This window comes from Pinus tabuliformis, chromosome 4_2, assembly GCF_031772625.1.
Source record: "Pinus tabuliformis cultivar Carrire ecotype Pingquan chromosome 4_2, CPIR1, whole genome shotgun sequence".
Lineage (NCBI taxonomy): Eukaryota > Viridiplantae > Streptophyta > Pinopsida > Pinales > Pinaceae > Pinus > Pinus tabuliformis.
Genome location: NC_142304.1, coordinates 405,908,532 through 405,917,811, shown reverse-complemented (window position 1 = coordinate 405,917,811; position 9,280 = coordinate 405,908,532). Strand labels below are relative to the sequence as shown.

General features: G+C 31.0%; 1 pseudogene; it reads left to right on the top strand.

The window, feature by feature from the left end:
- Window positions 1-1,290: 1,290 nt before the first annotated feature.
- On the top strand, window positions 1,291-1,824 carry LOC149169692 (polyadenylate-binding protein 4-like; annotated as a pseudogene).
- Window positions 1,825-9,280: the final 7,456 nt, after the last annotated feature.

The following is a 9,280-nucleotide window of genomic DNA, read 5'->3' as shown; positions in this document are numbered from 1 at the left end:
AAATGGTGTAAATTATATAGTGCAAATTTATGATTTCTACTATTTTTTATTAAATTTTGGAAAAAAATGACAAAAAATATTTTAAATAAACTAAAATAAAAAAATTAAATAAGATGAAAACTTAGAATAATTAGACTATTATTAACATTCAAATTCTCTATCTACACCTTCATTTAACATTATAATTACTTTCTTTAATTAAATGGATCCAAAAAAATAGTTGAATTATTATTTGGACCAAATTTGAGTATCAAAACTTTGGTGGACCCAACTCTCTTCACTAACTTTCTAACACACTGGGCATCACCTAAGTGTTCCAGCCTTGTGTAGGAGGCCAATGAAATTGGAGGATATTCCAGGATCAAATATCCAATTGATCACCACATTGGTATTGTGAATATGTAGTTACGAATAATCCACCTATAGGCCTTCTACCTTTCCCAATCCTTACCTGAGCAGAGCTGTTTGAGGGAAAGAAATATAAGAGTGAAGCCAACCCACCTGGTAAGAAAAGATCTCCATCAACTGGAAGTAATTTGTTTAGTGTCTCTAATCCATCTTCATAATACATAGCCTCACATCATAATCATGCCACTAAGTGTAATCCAAGAGCTTCCCGTGCACCTCCACCACCACCAAAACCATGCCCTCCACCGCCACCTCCCCCATTAGATCCTCCTCCACCGTCACCAAACCCACCACCTCCTCCTCCATGTCCTCCACCATCACCAAACCCACCACCTCCTCTTCCATGTCCTCCACTATTACCAAACTCACAACACCTTGTTGTTATTGACTTCAATGACCATTTAACATCGATTATGGCCACAACCAATTTTAGTTGAGTGACAGTGGGAATACTATGCATATATTCTTATCTTTCTATGTATATTTTTTCTCTAAAGGGTAGGCAGGTGTTTACTGCTATGACAAACATTGGCCAGATTTTCCCTCAAGTCTTTTCATCCTAATAAATATCATGTAACTACCAATGTTAATATCAATTCCCCATGAAGATACCTTGACCATGGAGGAGGTCGGTAACGCAAACCACACTCAATAAAATTCACTTTGAACTTTAATTTAACTTTTATATTATATCTAACATTTAAATTTAACAATTTATATAATATTTAATGTATTTTTATTATGTGTATATTTTTGTTATATTTTAATATCAAAAATATTTATATAATGCGAAGAGTAGATGTCCTATAGTGAATTTTGTGATTGTTTGTTTGTCCATTGTTTTAAAGAGAATTTACACTAGCTAAGAGTAGCTAACAAGCAATGGTGTCTATTGGATTTGCAAGAGGTGTAGCACTCATACGAAAACAATGACAACAATAGCTACCACTAGTACAATAACAAATGTTACCTCATGGTAATCACCTATATTGTTATACACCGAGAAGAAATTTTAAAGAAAATCCTTTATGTGGTGTCGCAAGAGGGATACATCCTTTCCCATTAGACATGGGTGGCCTTCCTTTATGTGTAGCTGAGACAACCGTTTCATAGCTTATACCTATTGGATCTTTGGCTTTAGCTCTTCCAAATACAACTCTTGAATAACAATGAACAATTATTGGAGAAAGCTTGTATTCTTTGGTGGATCATTTGGAACATGGTCAAGCAACCGAAATTATCGTTATGCTTTTGGAAATGGACCAAATTGAGGTTCTTGATTTGTTGGAGTCTCCTAGATCCTTGATGGATAAAGTTACAAAAGCGATGGAGATTCTATATAATGTGGCACAAGCTAAACGGAATCCATTTAATTAGCTTGCAGTTTTATCTTTGAACAAGACTCTTATGTCATAATGTCATGTCTGTCAATGTTCTAAATTTGTATAGAACTAGTATAACAGGGTTGTCAATTAGATATCATTTTTGGATTCAACTGCGTTAAGTAAGTCATTCAACCATGACCATTTCCATGAGAGGTAGTCATAACTGACTAATTTCTCATGATTTTTGAATAGTCCACTTAGTACTGATTGCATCAGGTGATGCTCACAGGGGTGAAGCAGTGGGATTGAAACTAGTGAAATGAATCACATAACGTCAATCATCACTTCCGGGGCTTGCACCCGGTAACCAAGACTTCCCGGGAGGTCATCCATCCCAGACCGCCTCTGGCTCAAGCGCGCTTAACTATGGAGTTTTCCCCACAATCAAGCTCACTTAGCTTGCTATCCCATTTGCAAAACCTTAGCAAGTATTGTGCCTCATGAACCACTCAAGTAGAGTTCCCTTCACTCTTTTGAATTAAGTATTGGGGGTTTTCGTAATGCATTATATTAGATATCATTTTGGGATTCAACTGTGTTAAGTAAGTCATTCAACTATGACCATTTCCATGAGAGGTAGTCGTAACTGACTAATTTCTCATGATTTTTGAATAGGCAATGGATGGGCTTAGACTCATTGAGTTCCTTGATTTGAGTGGTTAATGGGAATTGATAGAATTTCCTAAGAGCATTGGTAATATTTGAGTGCTTCAAGTTTTAAATATTTACTTTTGTGTGTAGTCGAAGGCTTTGTCCAATACAATAAGAGGGCTTAAAGAGTTTAATCACCTTGCTTTAAGATGTTTTCTTAAGATTGTGCTCAATTGACGTGATAGCAGTCAACTCACTTCAATGAAATAATTTTTATTTCCGATAACATTGGATCCTACAAGGGCTTCAAGTGTAGGAGATCTCATCTCTAATGTCATATGGTTTAGAGGTGGAAACCAAGGTAATTTTCGTCCATTTTTATGAGATAACTTGATAAGTGATGGCCAACCTGTTGGTAACTATGACAATATACGGATGAGATGGCGAGATTTTATAATTCTTGTATGTCTTTAGAATATTGGATTTATTGAGCGTTTATTAAACCTTGCTAACTCAATATAGGTATATTTATTTTGTTAGAGTTCATGACTCTAATAAATGACAGAGAAATTATAGAGATCCAAGACATTTATTCAACCAAGATTCCAAAGAAGGAGACAAAGACATCTAGTATGTGAGAGTGTATTGCAAAAATGATGGAGAGGATCTGGGCATAGTAGAGATATTGGAGTAGCAGTTGAGATTGGATGATTGACATATGTAGTGTAAGTCATGTGAAATAAAACGGACTTGTGGAAAAGTAAACCATGTTCTTAACCACTTGAGTTATCAACTCCATATAAATTAGACACTTTTGATAATGCCTAACAAATCAAGTTTACTACCATAAAAATTCCCCCTCACTAAATCTACAACCATAAAGATGTGCCTCACTACTTAGGTGGGAAAGATACAAATAAAAGTGCAAAGAAAACATGGAGAGACCATAGATATTTTTTTTTAATGAATGTACAAGAAGTTTTATTCATGGAAATATGTTAAAAATCATTATATAAAATGGAAATATTTATGAAAATATTATGATTTTAAAATTCAATATGGTTTGATGAACAATTTGTTTCATGAACTCTACGGGTTCAAGTCTAACTACCAAAATTATCATTACTAGTAAAAAAATTTACTATTATATTAATTAATAAATTCCATTTATATTATTATATTTCTTTACTCTCAAATATAATAAATTTATTATCTTTATTTAAGCAAAGAATTCAATAGATTAATTAACTTTTATTTATTTCTTATAAGCGATACAAAATTCAATATACTAATTGACTTTTACTTATTTCTTATAATCATTACAAAATTTTATGTTACTTTCAAACCAAAATGATATACTAATCAAGAATTTTACTTATTTTTTATAATCATTACAAAATTTGATCTTACTTTTAAACCTCCAAAACATCTTAATTTAACATGATTGTGTCTAGATCTACTCTACAGTCCAGTATAGGACCATGTTGTAGTGGCGTAAATGTTTGTTTGTAAATACTCACATGTTGGTTCAATCAAAAAATAATAAAAGGTTAAAAGTAATATAGATCCCAATATAGGGGAGATATTATAGTGCTAAATGAAAGTAAACATTTAAGTGTTGGCTCAATTAATAATAACAAGTTAAAAGTAATAAAATTAAATTTATTATATTGTAATTTGTTTCTTTCAAAGGAACTACTAAGAATTTGTATTAATAAAAGAAGGAAATTACAATTTCTGAGAGCAGATAATCCAAGAGCCCTTTAAGATTTGGTCTAGAACATGGAGGAACAACCCAGAATCTTTCAAAATTTTCTCAAACTACATGTTGAATGATATTTTTCCACTTAAAGACTTTTCAAAAAACCCCTCAAATCCACATGAATTTTCAAAACATTCCTAATTACGATTTTTCTTTGGCTACATTTTCACCTTTCTTGGAGAATTATTCATCTTTCTTTTAACTTGGATCCAAGCCCCATTTCCAGTTGGATCAAACATATCACCATTGTTTAAAGAAACTTGAATTTTGAATTCGACCTTGCATTTTGAAGGGGAAATAAGTTCCTCCACCTCATTTTGGCACAAGATCCCTTTCCCTTTGATGACAGAAACGGGTGCAACATCCAAAGAATCAAAAACGTTTTTACCATTGTCTAAAGTAGTGAATTCACACGCTGAGAACATATTTTTTTTGGAAAATTATTGAGAGGCAACGGTAGCTATTGTTTACCTCAGATTAAGTGGAACCACCTCAGCATTAGGAACCTTCATAGGGGTTTCAGATGAGATGAGTGAAGCCTGAGATATTATATCCACTGGTTTAGAGAATTTTACACCTTTTTTAGTACTACATGAATTGTGAGAAGCATAACCAGGAGCCTCATAGATAATGATCAAAGAAAAGCCATCCCACCATTTTGGTTTTGTGGAAGAGAATTTTGACTTTGTTTTCCCATCATTGGGATAGGTCTTGAGGGAATGACTAGTCTCATAGTAGCCTTTGCAATGAAAATAAACATTTCTGTAGTCCACATATTGATCCTAGGAGAATTCAGAAGTAGCGAGGTTAATCTTATTAGGAAATCCCTTACTAAAGTCCATAGCCCAACATATATGAGCATATGTGTGTTTGAGACCAAATATATTGTCTTTGCTACATCAATGAAACCTGCATAATATGTTATCGATCAAAGTAAGAGAAGCAAGGCTCCACAGATACATAGGGAGATTAGGAAGCCTTACCCATATAGGAGTAGTACAGATTGCAGATGAGAGACGGTCAAAGGAGGGAAAACAGGGTTAAAGAGAGAGACTTGCACAACCCTAAAACTAGGGACCAACCTCAAGAATCCTCACACAATCACCAGCATTACTGAATACTATGATAAAAAAAACCTTTAGCCAAGGGATAAACGTTGACCTCGGTTGAGATGAGGGGCTTCCAATGCTCATTAATACAAGAGTGAAAATCACCAAGTTTTGTCCAAAGCCCAATGAACCTACAAATCAAATCCACTTCAGAGTAAAATTCAGCTTCACTGAGGGCTTATTCTCCCATAATATCTTCAACCATTGGAGTCTTGTTGATGGGGATCATTTTGAATGCAGAAGGAAGACTGCAATATGGAGCTTTGACCATATGAAAAAAGGTCTTCGATGGTGCCTAACAAGATCCCAAGGGAGTGGAAGAAAGGTTGGCACCACTAGAACCAAACACAAGCAACATTGTTGACAAGATAGACACTAAACAGGCTTAAAAAATGTGCCCATCATTCCCAGGAACAATCACAGAGGAACGAGATTTAATCACCACATGAGGAATCTCAACTGAAACCACGGGCTCTGATCCAGACTCTAAAGACGACGATGCAGCTAAGCAGTAGGGGTTTTTTCTCCCATTTTGGGGTGAATCGACCAATGGCATGATAGTCAGAAGGAAAACCTGATCACCATTATTTCGAGAAAGCATGAAAGTTTGCAGGAGAAGGTTGTCTAGGGTCAAACCCTAATTGCTACCACACAGGAGCTCTACAACATTTTTATAGAACTATATTATTTTGACTTCAATCTCATGAGCACGTTTTCCCACCCCCCATATTTTGAATTCATATTATAATTTTGTTTTATTAATAAAAATATTTAGATAAAAGAAAATTATAACATCCATATCATATTAGAATATATAACATATAAATAATAACTATAAATTAAGATCCATGTTACCATATAAATTAAAATAATGATTTCATAACCATGTTTAAATTTAATTAATATACATATAAAAACTTAATACTTTCAATAAACTTACAATATAGTAATATTCTTAATTAAGGTTATTCTCCCCACTTTACCATGGATATTATTAACTTGTAAATAGGCTTTGTTACAATACCATGACTTATCAATACCACATGCCCAAAACCCATAACTCATTTAACAATAAACATATTTTATAAAAAAATTAATTTAATTTAATTTTATAACATTTGTTTTAATTAATTCTAAATCTAAAAGGTTATAAGTACTAAAATATTCCATGGATATTCCATATATATTATATCAAGGTTATAATAAAATTAATTAGAACATTTTTATATTGAGAGATGTGAAATATATATAATATAAATAATATTATTAAAATAATCAGAATAGATCCATCTTAACTAAGGATCTATCAAGAGATTAGTGGAATCAAATCTCTATAAGTGAAAACATTTCCTCAAGTTTTGCAATAAAAAAAAAATGCATTTTGCAAGATTTGATTCTCTCAAGTTTTCCACTAAAAAAAAGAGTTTGCATTTTAAGAGATTTGATCCTCTCAGCGCTTGGTAGAATCTAATCTATGTTAATTTTATATACTTCAAAATCCTAACTTCAATATCAATTGAAAATGCACTATATCTCTCTTGTATTTTTATTTATGTGAAGTTGGGTTACATTTGTTTCCCTTTTCTGAGAAAAAAAAAACATTTTTAGAAGTTCTTCAACTTTCGGCAAGCCAAATCAATTTTGTTATTTAGAATTTCACTTTACAATAAAAAGAAACTTGTGAGAAATTTTATTAGCTTTCTATTACTTATTTTTTGGATTTATTTTATTCATATTTGATATATCAACTTAGCAATTGTTTGACTGTGTGTTCTCTAAAAATCAAGGGATTAATAAAATGTCATGTTTATTTAGCACTAGTGTGTTCTTTGTTAACTTTGTGTTTTTTGACAAAAAAAATATGTTGCAACTAGCATATTCTACTTCGATATCATTATATTTACAAAACCAACTAATCCACATCATAATTACTAGAATTTTTTGAACTGAATCAATATGGAAAAACTAGACATTTTGAAGATGTTTAGTTGAATGTCAAGTTTCTCAACATACTAGTTATAAAATATAAATATAAAAACTACCCATTGTAGAAGACGAACCAACGTAATGAACCATACATTTTTCACATTTTCTATTGTGTATTATTGAAGATACAAATTTTTATTTCACTGAATCATAATGACCTTCATAAATTGTTTTCACGTCCTTTTTTAGAATATTAATTAAAATTAGTAAATTTCTATGAAATTCCATAAAATTTATATCTAGTGAAAGTAGATTCAATTATGCAAATGATGATATTGGTTTCGATAATAAATTCGCCAAATTTGATGGAGTTTAAGCATTTCAAAGTTGGAAAATGGTGGCCAGAGTCGAGTTGTTGAAAAGTTGCAGGTTAAAATAGTTTAGCCGAACTAAATCCACATTCAGCTGAAGTTGTGTTTATTGTCGATGCCCACTAAAATAAACAAAAGCATAATTCGGCTAAATTACTTTAAAAGTTTGGACGAATTATTTTTAAAAGTTTGCTCGAAAATGTGTCAACATTTTTCATTAACCGCAAAAATGAAACAATGTGACCCTCTAAAAAAAGTGTTTCATGCGAACGATATAAATAAATGGAGCCGAAACATTATTTTCACACTCTTACCTCATTTGAAGTGAACTTTTAAACTAAATCTTCTGGGACGAATTTTTAAAGGAATTTTTTGGACTTAATTTTTATAGTAAGTCTTTTGGGTTGAAATTTTAAAGTGAGATTTTTTAGCTTAATTTTTAAAGTAAGTCTTTTGGGAAAATATTTTAAAGTGATTTTTTTGTGTTGAATTTTTAAAGTGAGATTTTTTTAAAGTAAATTTTTTTGGCTGAATTTTTAAAGTGAGTTTATTCTTAAAGTAAGTCTTTTGTGTGGAATATTTAAAGTGAGTTTTTTGGTCTAAATTTTGAAAGTGATTTTTTTTTGCAAAATTTTGAAATTGACTTCTTTTGGTTGGATTGTAAAAATCTACATAGATTGAATTATCATGGGAAGTCAAAGAAATTGAAAGAGAAAATATAATCAAACAAGAGACATTGAGGCTCATAGAGAAGATGGGAGAAACTATTACAAAAGAAAGAAGGAAAAGCGCGTAAATATTGAAAGGAAAAATCAATCTCAACTAGAAGTTGAAGCAGGTATGTAAATGTAAATGTTATAATGATATTTAAAATTTAATTAGTGTATTGTGAAATTTAATTTTTATTTGATGAACTAATTTGAAAAATATTTTGCAATGTAAATAGAGAGAGATATTCCCCATAAAATTGATGATGAGATTGAAAATGTTGAAGGGCAAAGTGAAAAATATAATGAACCAGTGATTGATGATGTTGTTGAAGATGTTGAAAGAGATTCAAGTGAAGAAGTTGAATTACCATATATATATATATATATATATATATATATATATATATATATATATATATATATATATATATCATGTGTGTATTATAGAAATTATACATATTTATTAATTTCAATTTCATTCAAACTATATTTTTTAATTTAATTAGTTAATGAATATTTATACTCATTTACATTTAATTTTCATATGTACAAATGAAATCAAAATCGATGGTGAGATGTTAGAAAATGTTGGCACTCATATATATGGAGATAAAAAGGCTGACCATGTTATATGATATCATGTTAAGGTCATTATTGAGAGGTTCTTCAAAGATGAAAGTGTGACATTTCAAACTCAAATCTTGAGAGGTCTTTTAACATCAAAGAAATTAAAAGACACAACAACTCTATTGGGCATTCAAAAATCAATGAAAGATAAAAATGTGAAGGAAAATGTGATTTATAATATAAATAGTGCTCTAAAAAAAATTGGAAGATCCAGAAAGAAAAATGATGAATATACACTTAAAGCAATACAAATGACAATGGTTTCATCACGTACTAAAGAAAATCCTTTGACAAAATCTATGGGAAAAATATTAGGGACCCCACAAAAAGCAATGCACAAACATAAGAAATTTTGATTTCAAATAGATGTAAATGATGATATCGCTTATTG